Below are 15,825 nucleotides of genomic sequence, written 5' to 3'. Positions count from 1 at the left end.
CTAGTTTACTATAGTAGACGTGTAGTGTAGTATTCATTCATATACAGTAGTTACCCGTATCCCTTGTTATGGGTTTGTGCACTGAAGGGTTTGACAGTTCTTTCTGTATTCATTTAAATGCACTTTGTAATGTGTCTGGGTCAAATGTGACCAAAACGTATGATTTTTGTGTTATTACTTGAAAAGTGAAAAAATATTGCTACAGTACTACCTCTTTGTGTTGCATTGGAGCTCTTTAGCTGTTTGTTTTGTATTTGAGCACATTTATTAACACTGCTATTATTTTATTCAGTAAATGCACTTTGTGATGTGCCTGGTTCAAAAAATAATAACCTAAATATTTGACTTCTAAAGCAAACAAATGTAATGCTACAACTGTGCACTTTTTTTTCAGATTCTGTTAAATTAATGCTAATTAGTTGTGTTTTAATGCACTTTTTGACCTACCTTTGTTGGATCAACAATGAATACAAATTGCATGTTTTTCATCGCAGTAATATGTGTCGGTTTCAAATGTGTCACTACCCGCTTTTTACAGGCCGCTGAATGTCTGGCCCAGCTGAATTTTGTAGTTATAAAATCTGGCCCAACTGAATGTGTAGTTGAATAGCCCTGTCCTATGCATTACGGTCGAGGCCTGTAAAAACTGCCTTCAAAATAAAAGCGTTTACTCGGTCAATAACAAATATACCTAAAAAACACACCAAACATATTCATATATACTGGAGCTTAAATTAAGAAATATTTACTATATAATGTAATAAATAATAATTTAAAACAAACTACATATAACTACCACATTATAACTGAGTGAATGTAAAATGTAAGGATACAGTTATGAAGACATATCTGACATTTCCACTGGGTGACCATCTCACAACACTCCTAAAATAACATTACTTTCTGAAGCACAATTTAAAATGTATGCTGTTTAAAATCTCAAATTAGATCTATTGTCCATCGTATATTTTGATTATTATTTAATGGGAACCGTCCATAATCAAAGAGTCATTCTAAGTCAATCAAAGACTTATTTCACTTCAGGGTGATAGCAGGACACCCCATCTAGTCACTCAGAGAGAATCTGGACAATCTGATTTAGTTTCAAAATAAAAGACCTTTGAAGTCTCATATGAGCTATCTTCCTTCTGTTTGTATCCAACAGTTCAAATGTTCGAATTACATTGAACCAGAATTGTCCCCCTTTTTTCTTTAACAGCGAAGAAAATTGATATGTTAATGAGATTTTGACCGCAAAACTCAAAATGTCCCCGGTTTTCATTTTGAAAATCTGATCACCTTAGTCTAAAGTCAAGGATCTAGAACTGGTACTTAGTTTTAATGATAGTCTGGTTATTATGCTGTTTGGAGGAGGCCTCACAGGTAAGAGCACTAACTAGCTACCATCACATGTACCTTAGTTTGACTTAAATGTATTAAACGTATAATTAAGTGATATCAAAATATAAATAACTAATGTCATGCACACAGATTAATATGCTCTTGATTCCAGTGTTGAATTTAGCACAATTGCATACAAACGTTAAGGGATTTTAAGATTCTGAAGTCTTATGCTAAAAACTCAATAACTTAGATGATTCTTTATAGTTTTGCTGAATAGTTTCATGTCCGCTTACCTTAGAAACGTAAAATGCCACGGCAGTGTGCAGATGGGGAGAATGTTAGCTTAGCTTGGTAGCTTCAGCTATACTCTGGAACTTTCAGCTCGGTGGCAGCAGGTCCCGCCTCGGCTCCGCCTCTTTGCCCTTATTTGACACTAGCCCTGGCTCTATATCGGACAGGGCCACTAAGTTAAATTGCTTTAATAAGCATTTTGTGTCCTGTGGCTCTCTGTTTGATTCTGTTTCTAACTCTGCTTCTGTGAACACCCCAATCTGTGACTCTGAACAATGTGGTCTGGAAAACCCTTTCAGTTTTACTCCTTTTACTGTTGATGTTGTTCATGAAGCTTTATCCAAGTTAGATCCTAAGAAACCGGCTGGCCCGGACAACGTAGAGCCTTTCTTTTTAAAGATAGCTGCAGATTTTATTGCTCTTCCTCTCACTTCTCTTTTTAGCCTCTCCCTCAGCACAAATGCAATTCCTAAAGTATGGAAGTCTGTTTATGTCCTGCCTCTACTGAAAGGAGGGGAGGCAACTATTTTAAATAACTATAGGCCAATCTCTAAATTATCCGTTCTGGCGAAGGTGCTCGAACGACTTGTGAGTGAACAGGTAAAGGAGTTTTTATGTAAACATGACATCCTGTCTAAACATCAGTCAGGCTTCAGAAAGCAACACAGCACCATCACTGCCACAATGAAAGAGGTGAATGATGTGGCAAGTATTTTAGATAATAAACAGAGTTGTGCAGCTCTATTTATTGACCTTTCCAAAGCGTTTGATACCGTTGATCATCACATCTTAAAGCAGAGGCTGCTCAGTATTGGCATATCCAGCCATGCAGTGGGGTGGTTTGTGAACTACCTCTCTGAAAGGTCCCAATGTGTTCACTTTGATGGGCTGTCTTCTGAGTGGTTAAACATTGCTAATGGTGTTCCTCAAGGTTCTGTTTTAGGTCCACTTTTATTCTCCATCTACATCAACACTTTAGGTGAAAATGTCGATGAAGCTACTTTACATTTCTATGCGGATGATACCGTGATGTACTGTGCAGGTCCCTCCATTCAGGAGGCTGGTGTTAAATTACAGGCTGTTTTTAACATTATTCAGACTCAGCTCTCTGAACTCAAGCTTCTTTTAAATGTTGATAAAACCAAGGTAATGCTCTTTTCTAAAGCTAAAAAGACACCAGAGCCTGTTTTAGATATTGTTACTATGCAAGGACAAGTACTCAAAGTGGATACCTGTTATAAATACCTTGGTATCTGGCTTGATGATTGTCTTACTTTTAAACTTCATGTCAATAACCTGCTTAAAAAGCTGAGGGTTAGGCTAGGTTTCTTTTTCAGGAACAAGTCCTGTTTCTCGCTTGAGGCCAGGAAAAGGCTCTGTGACCTTTTGACCTGTGCTGGACTATGGTGATTTGATCTATATGAATGCACCTGTCTATTGCCTGAACAAGTTAGATGCCGCCCAGTGGCGGCGCTAGGGGGTGGCTACTTGGGCTCAAGCCCCGGATGTTTTCTGAAAAGCCCCGGATGTTTCACTTAAAAAAATTATAATAATAATTAAAAATAATTTTAAAAAATCTTTTTTTTTAAAAACGTCTCGGGAGTAATGTGCAGTACCGGAGTCCACCAGAGAGGCAGCCACTGCAGGACAGTAGCCTGCGCACTGCGTAGCCTTCCCTGCCCTGAAGAAGAAGTGATCCTTCCTAGTGCCTGACGAGTTTTAAGCTAATAGCCTATAAAGTTATGGATATTAGAAAGTTATTTTCATTGAAAAAGGCGCCACAAGCTGCAGCAGCAGCAGCAGTAGTACTATCAGCAGCTGACAACAATGTCATCACCAGCAGTGAAGAAATGGATGATGTTTCAGGTTTGTGAATCTAATGGTGATATCTGCACTCTGGCTGACTGAGTAAGAAGTGAAAAAGAGTGATGTAATGTTATAGCTAGTAAACATGGATTAACCACACTAAGTATACCCTTATATGTTAGTATGTATACAGAACATGAAAATGATCCTAAGATGTAACGTTAACCCTTCATACCTCAGTCTATTTTTAAGACATTAAAATAACGTATTCCAATTTTTATTTTGTTTTCGTGCGTGGAATTATACCGGCTCTCGTTTCAGTAAACATAACAACGGAACCATAGCAACGGAACTGACAGGCAACCCTCTGAATCAGACTCCGATTGGCTGTGACTCCATCCACTCAGAGTGTCCGATTCAGAAACGTGACTCTTATGCTGCGTTTCTAAATGATGCCGGAGTAACAACATACTGATACCGTTTAGTAAAAACCATCAATTAATGCTTTGACAAGTCTGCAGACAGACGGCAGGCGAAAAACCTTTTAAAATGCGTGTTTTCTGAATGGAGATTGGGTCGACCAGGCTAAGCTAACGTTGTATATGCTCATTCCACACTCACAACAACGGCCTACAGACATAAATAAACCAGCAACTGTATTCGCCATTTTTTTCATTTCAAACCTTTATTTATCCAGGTGTATCCCATTGAGATCATTGATCTCTTTTTCAAGGGAGACCTGCTCAAGTAGGTTCCACATGAAACATAAAAACATAAACAGAACAACAAAAAGAACTTCATACACTATCATCACAGGGTTTACAATTTACATAACTATCCACATGAACAGGTACCAACAGCTTCCGATTGAGTAGCATCCAACCGAGCTTTAAAAACATTTAGTGAAACCAGATTGCTCAGTTTCCAATTAAATTGCAGACTATTCCAAGACAGAGGAGCTGCGCATCTAAATGCTATCTTCCCTAAGACAGTCCTAGCAGTTGGCACATTTAATAAAACCACAGCATGCGATCTCAGGCAGTAGCCTCTTACAACTCACCGTGAGATCAGGGAGCAGATGTAGGATGGAAGTTTCCCTAACATGGCTTTGTATATAAAAATGTACCAGTGACTGAGCCTCCATACAGTTAGTGAAGGCAAACCAGCCCTTGCATACAGGGTACAGTGATGGGTTAATGCTTTACAGTTTGTCACACATCTTAGTGCGCTGTGATATACAGCATCTAACTTGATCAGGCAATTGGCAGGTGCATTGATATAGATCAGATCACCATAGTCCAGCACAGGTCAAAAGGTCACAGAGACTTTTCCTGGCTTCAAGCGAGAAACAGGACTTGTTTCTGAAAAAGAAACCTAGCCTAACCCTCAGCTTTTTAAGCAGGTTATTGACATGACGTTTAAAAGAGAGACGATCATCAAGCCAGATACCAAGGTATGTGTAACAGGTAACCACTTCGAGTTTTATTCCTTGCATAGTTACAATATCTAAAACAGGCTCTGGTGTCTTTTTAGCTTTAGAAAAGAGCATTACCTTGGTTTTCTCAACATTTAAAAGAAGCTTTAGTTCAGAGAGCTGAGTCTGAATAATGTTAAAAACAGCCTGTAATTTAACACCAGCCTCCTAAATGGAGGGACCTGCACAGTACATCACGGTATCATCCGCATAGAAATGTAAAGTAGCTTCAATCACATTTTCACCTAAACTGTTGATGTATATGGAGAATAAAAGTGGACCTAAAACAGAACCTTGAGGAACACCATTAGTAATGTTTAACAACTCAGAAGACAGCCCATCAAAGTGAACACATTGAGACCTTTCACATGACACTGGGCCACGACACAGACAGTATGTGGTTTGGACTTGTTTAACTTTCATCTAGTTTCTGAACAGATATGAGGAGCTGTGAGCTCTGTGTGCTAACTGCTAACAGCTAACGGCTGATGTTTTCTGGTTGAACGTCAGTAACGACAGGCTGATTCGTGCCGCGTCCACCGCTTCATGCTCGCGCCGCCCCCAAAACATCGCATCGAGTCCGGTTTGAACGCACCATTACACTCTTTACGTCACAAACCAAGATGGTGGGTGAGAATAGATCTATAAAACGATAAGCAATGCGCCAGAATCAAGGTGAGACTATCCGCATCCTTTAAAACTCTACGCACATTAGTTTCACCAAAATAAGTAAACAACTGTATTTGAATGAGTTAAGGCATTAGTTTGCTTCATTAAACGATGTTAATGAATAATGCTGAGTTGAGATCCTATGGGTAACGTCATGGACCCTACGTCCATTTATATATACAGTCTATCGTTTCGTGCCTGCAGCACGTCTTTTTGTCCGGTCGGGTCTGGGAAGACCGGAAGCTGTGTGGTTCATAAAAACATGTTCTTTATATATACAGTCTATGGTCCTTACTCAATATCAAGCCACGATGATTGATTTTATTTTAAATCGTATAATGTCTGACTTTTTTCGCCGTCTGTGAGGAAAAGAAATGGGGCCCGGAGGATAATTTCTAATTAAAACTGCGGTCGCACTTGTGCGCGCAGTGATGAGCGGGCCCTCGCGTCCGTGCGCCTGTCGAGGAGGGCAGCCGGTCGTCCCGGCGTCAAGCAGACGCGCGCGAGTTCTCGGAAATGAGCCGTTTGTCATTTCTGTAATTTTCGCGTCCCAGGCTCCCAGGTCCTCCGGCAGCGACTCGGAAACGGATGTCTGCCCCCCGTCTCGAAGGAAAACACATTTCTCTAAAGGCTCGTCGAGGATCGATTATCGAGGAGGCTGTCTGGAGGAGCTATAACCGAGGATACACTGGTGTATTCTCCGGAGACGATTTCCGATAATTTCCCTAGGAGGAGTTTGCAAAAATATGCTTAAAATGCATGAAAAATGCACATTTCTGAAAATGGCCAACTTTCTGGGGGACGGGGCTAATGAAAAGCAATTAGAAATATGTGTGTAATCATAATAGCAATGTGTATACAGCGTTTCGTGAATATCGAAAAAACTATATGCGAGTAGTTTGGAGTTATTTGCGACATGTAAATCGTCAAAAATTGTGTATTCGCTGTTAGCTTACGACCTCTACGATCAATTTATCAACAATTTTCTTCACAATCTAGCATCATATTGGATAGGGGATGAACTTGTCCTGGATTGGAATATTTCCGATCGTTCCCCTAGGAGGAGTTGGCAAGAATGTGCTTAAAATGAATGAAAAACGAACATTTTTGAAAATGGCCGACTTTGTCGGGGACAGGGCTAATAAAAGCCAATTTGAAATATGTCCGCAATCATAAGAGCTATGTGTATACAGTGTTTCATGAATATCGGAATAACTATATCTGAATAGTTTGGAGTAATTTGCGACATGTAAATCGTAAAAAATGGTGTATTCGCTTTTAGCTTACGATCTCCATGATTGATTTATCAAAAATGTAATCCACAATTCTTCATGACATTGGCCAGGGGACGAACTTGTCCTGCATTGGAATTTTTCCGATCATTCCCCTAGGAGGAGTTTGCAAGAATGTGCTTAAAATGGCTGAAAAACACAGATTTTTCAAAATGGCCGACTTTCTGGGGGGCGGGGCTAATGGAAGGCAATTTGAAATATGTGTGCAATCATAATAGCAATATGTATACAGCGTTTCGTGAATATCGGAATAACTCTATCCGAGAAGTTTGGAGTAATTTGCGACATGTAAATCGTCAGAAATTGTGTATTCGCTGTTAGCTTACGACCTCCACGATTGAGCTATCAAAAATGTTCTTCTCAATTTAGCATCATATTGGATAGGGGCTGAAGGTGTCCTGGATTGGAATTTTTCCGATCATTCCCCTAGGAGGAGTTTGCAAGAATGTGCTTGAAATGGCCATTTTTCTAAATGGCCAACTTTGTCGGGGGCGGGGCTAATGGAAGCAAATTTGAAATATGAAAAATGTCCGCAATTCCTTGAGGAATGTCTGTGCCAAAATTTGTGAAGTTCTGAGAAACTATATGTGACTACCACACAATAGGGGCACTAGTGAGCAGTTTTTTTTGAAAAATTACGTTTTTTTTTACATTCTCCAAAAGGTCGTGGGCTGTGACGTGTGTCCCAAGTTTTGCGTCCGAAGCTCATTTTATGCTATCGCCATTTAAAAAAAAGGTATAGGCCACGCCCACATTCTGCATTTGTTGCAACACTTTAAATGTTTTCGGACCCCCCCAGACCCCCCCAATAAAGCAAAACTGCACGTTTCAGAGTGGCCTTTTATTGTGGCCAGCCTAAGGCACACCTGTGCAATAATCATGCTGTCTAATCAGCATCTTGATATGCCACACCTGTGAGGTGAGATGAATTATCTCGGCAAAGGAGAAGTGCTCACTATCACAAATATTTTCAGATTTGTGAACAATATTTGAGAGAAATGGTTATTTTGTGTATGTAGAAAATGTTTTAGATCTTTGAGTTCATCTCATGAAAAATGGGAGCCAAAACAAAAGTGTTGCGTTTATATTTTTGTTCAGTGTAGTTGAGTTTTGACAGCATCCATCAAACTAGATTTGTTGCCTTAATGGTCTGTTTTCTAATATTTCTGTGTTTCTGAACCACGTCTGTGTCTGCATATAATGTTCGTATTTAGTCTCCTGATTTTAAATGGGAATTAAATCATTTGAGTGTTCCCAAAACACCAGTGTTCTGTAATGTCTTCGGCCATCCTAAACCCCGAAAACACGATTTGTTTCTCCGATTCGTAGTGGGAAAACACAAAAGCATTGTGCACGATTTAAACCAATCAATGTTGTGTAATTAACAAGGATAAACTGATGTTTTGAGTTGATGAGTAGGCTTCTGCAGATTACTATGCAAACTGCGAGACCGGAAATACTGTTTTCACCCCAAGCTGTTGCCTGGCAACGCAATTCTGTTGATAGTTATTTCATATCGCATAAACACCATATCCCAACGTGCATTGCAGCTAAAACATCCAATCACCGAGCTTGAGCCATAGCTGAGGATCTTGGGTAATCAGTTCAGTGGGTGTGTATCGCCTACGTCTGTTTCCAGTGACTTTATTTTAAAAATCAGTTCCTGACCGTCGGCAAAAAAGCCTGAGATCATAGAATTAAACAAATAAATAAAAACAAGGATAATTGTGTGTTATTGGTGAGTAAATAACAGTGTGTTATTTTGAAAAGAATAACAAATTAGAAGGAAAAAAAGATTTATAAAATACAGATGTCAGTATTCTGAGGCTCTGAGCCATTTCTTTTCCTCACAGACGACAAAAAAAGTCCGACATTATACGATTTAAAATAAAAACAATAATCGTGGCTTGATATTGAGTAAGAACATGTTTTAATGAACCCCACAGCTTCCGGTCTACCAAGACCCGACCGGACAAAAAGACATGCTGCAGGCACGAAACACACTACCAATAGAAATACATTGCTTTTAAAATCGTTCATGTTTGACACGGAAAAAAGGGGAAATGGTGTTGGTGAACACGAATCAATTGATTAAATGTCGTGAATATAACACGAAATGCCGTGAGGCTGGGTTGGGTGGAGCTTCCTCTGATGCTGCTCCTTCCATCAAAGAGGAAGTTATGTTTAATGGCTGAGGGATGCACACACACAAAACTTGGCACACACATTAACAGTGATGATCTGAGTTAACTCATATTGTTATTGTGTTTCCGCGTGGCAAAGTGGCTCTATAGCGCCCCCTACAAAACTTTAACAAAGCAGCCCTTGCTCTATGTTACACCTAGATGTACGAGACTTGGCAAGCATGTGTATCACAGGTAGACTTTAAATAACAGGTCTCCTGTTGCTATTGTCTTAGACCAGTGGTTCTCAAACTTTTTCTGTCAGGCCCCCCCTTTGGAGAAAAAAAAAAGTCGGCCCCCCCCCAACACAAATAGTCAGGCTCAGTGGCGGCGCCAGAGATTTATTTTGGGGGTACTGTGCGGTAGCTTGACGTTTCATAGAGGGTGCTCAAACATTTGGGGTTTCCCATTAAAGTACCGGTCGCTACAGTGGAATTTTCTACTGCAACAATCCCCACGCAAATACACGATGTACCAGCAACTGTTACAATGCAGGCTCGATAATCAGCTCACGGCATATAGGTGTAAGCAGGGGTAAAGTGCTATTTTTATAGGTGGTGTGTGGACCTCACATAGGGGGGTCCGGGGGGATGCTCCCCCGGGAAGATTTTTTTTTAAATATTGAAGTTCAAAGCATCAATCTGGTGCACTTTGAGAGCAAAATGAAGAGATCTATGGATACATCTCTCAACACCGATATGAAACAGACCTGGAAACAGATTTTCTTTTTCTTTATGGATATTTTACTAATCATCCTTTTAAACTTTATTCTTTTTTTACTGTCATATAGTATTTCATGCCTGTTTTTGTATTTATTCTCTTATTTTTTTATAACTATAATGATCATATAAACGTTTGCCTCGGAAATAATTGTTTACATTAATGGTGACCAAAACGTTTGAGACCCACTGAGATAACACTGAGAGAGTCCTTTAGCTCACTGAGCCTCTCAGTCTGACAGGAGAGGAATCTCCTCCACTTTGTTTTTGAAAAAAACTCCTTAAATCCGTTAGCGTAGCTCGCTAGCACCAGAAGCTAACAACAACGATCTCCGGTACCGGTGCGCTCTCTCTCTCGCGCGCACGCACACAAAATGGCTCGTTCCACACACACACAGAGCCGAGCTTGAATGAAACACAGAGACCTAGACGTAATAGTACTGTACTGCATCATGTTATTTTCGAATCAATAATCTTTAAATTTACGATTTTTTTTTGTTCATCCGTTTTTTTTTTCTCATAACCATTTTTCGTCCTGGTCTCTCGCGCCCCCCCTGGCATGCCTCTGCACCCCCCACTTTGAGAACCACTGTCTTAGACCAACCATAAGCCGGACATTTACGTGCTGTCTTTAAACAACTCTCCTGTTATCTCCATCAGAACAACCTTCTGGATCCGCACCAGTCTGGTTTCAAGGCAGGTCACTCAACAGAAACTGCCCTCCTTGCTGTCTCTGAGGAACTGCACACGGCTAAAGCAGCCTCCCTCTCCTCTGTTATCATCCTTCTGGACCTGTCTGCTGCATTCGACACTGTGAACCATCAGATCCTCCTTCACACTCTCCAAGAACTTGGAGTTTCAGGCTCTGCACTTTCCCTCCTCACCTCATACCTCAAAGACCGCACCTACAGGGTAACTTGGAGAGGGTCCGAGTCCGACCCTTGTCAATTAACTACAGGGGTCCCTCAGGGCTCTGTTCTTGGTCCCCTCCTCTTCTCCTTGTACACAAACTCGCTCGGACCAGTCAATAGCCCGCATGGTTTTTCATACCTCTGCTATGCTGACGACACCCAACTAATTCTGTCCTTTCCCCGCTCAGAGACCCAGGTCGTTGCACGCATCTCTGCTTGCCCAGCACACATCTCTCAGTGGATGTCTGCTCACCACCTCAAGCTCAACCTTGACAAGACTGAACTGCTTTTCCTTCCGGGAAAAGATTGTCCCACTCTTGACCTAACAATCAACATCGGCCCCTCTGTTGTTTCCCCGACTCAGACTGCAAGGAATCTGGGTGTGACCCTAGATAACAAACTGTCCTTCACTGCAAACATCTCTGCTACAACCCACTGCTGCAGATACACTCTTTACAACATCAGGAGGATACGTCCCCAGCTGACCCAGAAAGAGACGCAGGTTCTGGTCCAGGCTTTCGTCATCTCACGCCTAGACTACTGCAACTCCCTCCTGGCTGGTCTGCCTGCATGTGCCCTCCGACCTCTGCAGCTCATCCAGAATGCAGCGGCTCGTCTGGTCTTCAACCTTCCTAAATGTTCCCACACCACGCCGCTCCTCCGCTCCCTTCACTGGCTTCCAGTAACTGCTAGAATCCACTTCAAGACACTGGTACTTGCGTACCATGCTGTGAATGGATCTGGCCCTTCCTACATCCAGGACATGGTTAAACCGTACACCCCAGCACGTGCACTCCGCTCTGCATCAGCCAAACAGCTCGCTGCACCCGCACTGCGAGGGGGACCCAAGTTCCCATCAGCAGAAACACGTGGGTTTGCTATCCTGGCTCCAAAATGGTGGAATGAGCTCCCCATTGAAATCAGGACAGCAGAAAGCTTACACATCTTCTTCAGACTGAAAACTCATCTCTTTGGACTCCACTTCCAGAGATAGAATTACTAACAAAGCACTTATATACTAATAAAGGGCTGGCTGATCTAGAGTCAGTTGAGTAGCACTTGAAATGTTTGGCTCTATGAAACCTGATGTACTGATATGATTCTTCAAGGTTGTATCTTCCTGGTCGAATGCACTTATTGTAAGTCTCTTTGGATAAAAGCGTCAGCTAAATGCAATGTAATGTAATTTAGAATTTAGTGATTTTAAGTTTCTATTTTGGCAATTTTTCCAGCCCCATACTTTAACAAACTCCTCCTATAGAGATTAAATCAGAGTGACTTCAAATTTGGTCAGCACCTTCTTATGACCACACACGTCAAAAGTGATTAAAAGCTTGTTATAAGTGATAACTTGAGAGTAAAGTCACAAACCTGCTCCACATTTCTTCTGGTCGATCAGAGTCCCCTTCTAAGACTTTTACAGATGAGTCATAGTCATAGCGCCACCTACAGGCTAGAGGAAGTCAGCCTCAAGTTACGAACATCATCAGACTTACATGAAGATTACGATGTGTGGTCTACACTTGAGATAGAGAAACATACTGTTTGTTAAGCACTTCTTCTTTAGCACCACATAGAGGAGGTTGTGCAAGTCTCACAAAACGTCACCTCCATGCAATATGTAATGTTCACCCTTGCGGCCGGTCTCCAGCTATCATGGCGCGGCTGCGTGGACAGGGATTCTGGAAGTATCCCAACCAGCGTGGATGTGCGAGGGCCCGATGATCGCTGCATGCAGCTTTAATAATTTGTATCCTGCAAAACTTCTGCTTTACACTCGAAACACTAAGTTTCCTCTGTTGACTGTTTGAAATGTGTTACTGTGTGAGAGCTCTCTGTGTGTGTCCTGATGAGATAATGTGTGGTTCTCCAGCAGGTGGTTGTGTGTGTGTGAAGGTGTGAGCTCTGCTATGAATCCCTGTGAGGACACTGAACCCGCTCTGAGTGGGGACCCTCAGACCCTCACCAAAGCTCAGAGGTGAGATGAAGACCTCTGACTGTCCTCTCCTCCAGAGCTCAGCAGGCATTATTCACACTCTGTGTGTGTGTTGTGTTGAAGCCCAGAGCAGCAGCATGGACCTGGACCTGGACCTGGACCTGGACCTGGACCTGGACCTGGACCTGGACCTGGACCTGGACCTGGACCCAGCTGTGTGTCCATGAAGAGTGACCGGTCTAGAAATGAACCTTTATATTTTAAAGGCCGCCCTTCAGAGACAGAGTAAGTGGACGTCATGTGACTTCATTATATCAGCAGCAGTAGAAAACTTGTTGTTACTGAAGAACAGAGACCTCTTATTGAAGCTGAGGGAGGGACTACCAAGGTGTGTTCAGCCTGAAGCCAGAGTGTAACGTGTCAGATTGGATCAATAAAAGAAGCCTTCTATACCATTGCAGGTAGACTTGTTTTCCTACTTTTTCTCCTGAACATTGACTCATAACGTTGATACTTCTCTTATCTTACGAAGACTCATATTTCATATTTATTGAGGCCTCTGTTGGTCAAATTAATCTGATAGATAGGATGATTATTTCTACTCTGTTAATATTAACTCAATGACAAGGTGTTTTTATAGTCAACATTTTTTAAAAGGAGCCAATGTTTTCAGAGAGGTGTTTGTAATTGCTGCAGGGGTTTAGGTATTAGTTGGATAGTTTCAGGCACTACTACAGATATCTGGGGGGTAGCTACAGTGGTCTAGAGTTTAGTTGCAGAGATCTCGGGACTAGCTGTGAGATCAAGGGTCTTTAACCGTCCGAAAACACTGAAAGCAGAGATATAATCTTGTTGATTCTGTACATTTTTGTCTTTCTATTAGCTCCAAGCAGCAGAGAGAAGAGTCTCCTGCACCCAGCTGTGTGTCTCTGAAGAGTGACTGGTCTAAAGGTCATCTGACTGACTTCAAAGATGGAAGCCGTTCTTATGACCCGGTGTAAGTATTGAAAACTGTTAATAGAAACTGGAGAGTTTGTTTCAGAATTGGTCTTTAATCAGTGTAGTTAGCATCTGGTTTTGATGATGATGTATCCTGACATCTTTTACTAACTGCTCTGTGTGTGTCTGTATGTTGCAACATAATGTGAGTTATCTCTTCATGATTCCTCACAGAGAGGACCAGCAGAGCTCAGAGGTTCCCAGAGGTCAGTCTGCCCAGCAGCATCAGACACAGCTGGACTCCACATTTATGGTCTGTACATGAACTACAGCTACTTCACATCTGTTCTGTCCAATCATTTCTATGGTGCACTTTTTAGATCAAGACAGAGGGGATGAGCTTGAATCTTTAGCGGCCTCTGGAGTTGAACCAGCATACTTGAACCACCAGGCAACCACTGAGCTGTGGGTGGCTTAGACATCCAATATTTTGATCAATCTTTTTTCTATTTGGTTTAGAAATGTTGGAGTAGTGCTTTGCTCAAGGGCATCTTATCAGGCACGTCTCCATGTACCATTCTGCGCTTCTTATTTGGTGGCTTGAACTGCGACTTTGATTCTCAAACCAAGTCCAAAGGGACTGAGCTATTTCTGCCAATCATGGCTCCCTTTCCTCACCATGAAACAAAGAGAAACCTTGGATAGAAAACATGTCTGTTTCAGGTGCATTGATTGTGCTTTTTTCCAAATAACATAATCAGATTCTGGTACATCCTCCGTCAATTGTCAGTGCGTCCAACATGGATCTGATGTTCAGTTCTTTTAGTTCAATCAATCAATGTTTATTTATATAGCCCAATATCACAAATGTTACATTTGTCTCAGTGGACTTCACAGTTTGTACAGAATATCAGTATGACAATTCGACACCCTCTGTCCTTAGACCTTCTGTCCTTAGACCCTCACATCAAGGAAACACTGCCAGAGAAAACCCACAGTTTAAAGGGGAACATGGGAGAAACCTCAGGGAGTGTGTAAATCGAAAAGATAATACATTTTACAGCGTAGGTAGACCAAATGTTTGGAAATGCATCTGTCTATAATAAGAAGATGAATCCACGAGGATGTCAACAATCCTGTGGGAGCCAACAGGGAAGTAGTATGATGAGAGTCAGGCAGGCCCGCAGAGACAGGTTCAGCCACGACTCGAAGTAGAGAACTCGGGATCCAGAACTCAGGATAGAGGATCCAGGACCATAGGCGGCGCGTGAGGCTCAGGTTTGGGAAGGCTAAATAACTGTTTTTACCTGACGCTGCCCGCCTCCGGCGTCAATAGATAAGAGGTCAACCGATATCAACTCTCAGTGAAAGCACCGCCTGCTGACCAGTCAGAGCTCAGTGTGCGGAGTTTAAATCTATCAAGTCAATAGGCGCGTTCACACCAAGTACTTTTCCCACAAAGGTTCCTGAGAACTAAGATTTAGTTGCGTTCACACCAAAAAGTCCCAGGAACTAAATTTGTTCTAGAGAACCTTTTTTACCCCCTTTTCAGTCCCTGCTAGAGAGCAGGGACTTTCGTGGGAGAAAAAGGTTCCTGTGTCTGATTGGCTGGGCGGATTGCAAACCAAGCCCCGTCAAACTCCCAAAAACGTTTGTGAAGCCGCCATTTTATTATCCTCGCATTAGCATTATTAGCATTAGCATTAGCCCAGTGCAGAAACGGAGAGAGACTAACTTATGGCAACACAAAAGAAAACATGGGAGCGGTGGATATGAGGAGGTGTCGGTGTTCTGGTGATTTACTCTGAAGGCTTCAGTAGAAGCTGCTGGGAGTCCCAGCAGCTTCGACTGAAGCCTTCCCCAACTCCGGGGACTTCCGGCCGGGGACTTCAGGCGGCAGTATACGCCGTGAAGTTGTTTGCGGCCTGCCAGTAAACCCAAAGCAGAAGAAGAAGAAGTGACGTCAGTGCCTTCATTTGCCTAATCCACAGGAACTAATTTCCGGTGTGAACGCGATCTGTACTTAGTTCATGAGAACTAAAGAGTTCTCAGGAACCTTTGTGGGAAAAGTACTTGGTGTGAACGCGCCTATATTACAGTATAAAGGAAATACAGAACAACTGCCGTATGCAGGGAAGACGCCAACGTGTCGCACTTATCATTCATATCACATCATCAATCACATCATCGATCATATAATATCATAATATATCATACAGTATGTCTCCATATCTGAGTCAGCTTCGCGAGCCGTATCTGGC

The sequence above is a fragment of the Notothenia rossii genome, assembly GCF_949606895.1.
Source record: "Notothenia rossii genome assembly, chromosome: 6".
NCBI classification, from domain to species: Eukaryota; Metazoa; Chordata; class Actinopteri; order Perciformes; family Nototheniidae; genus Notothenia; species Notothenia rossii.
The sequence above is the reverse complement of the archived record's forward strand: the minus strand, read 5'-3'. Positions refer to the sequence as shown.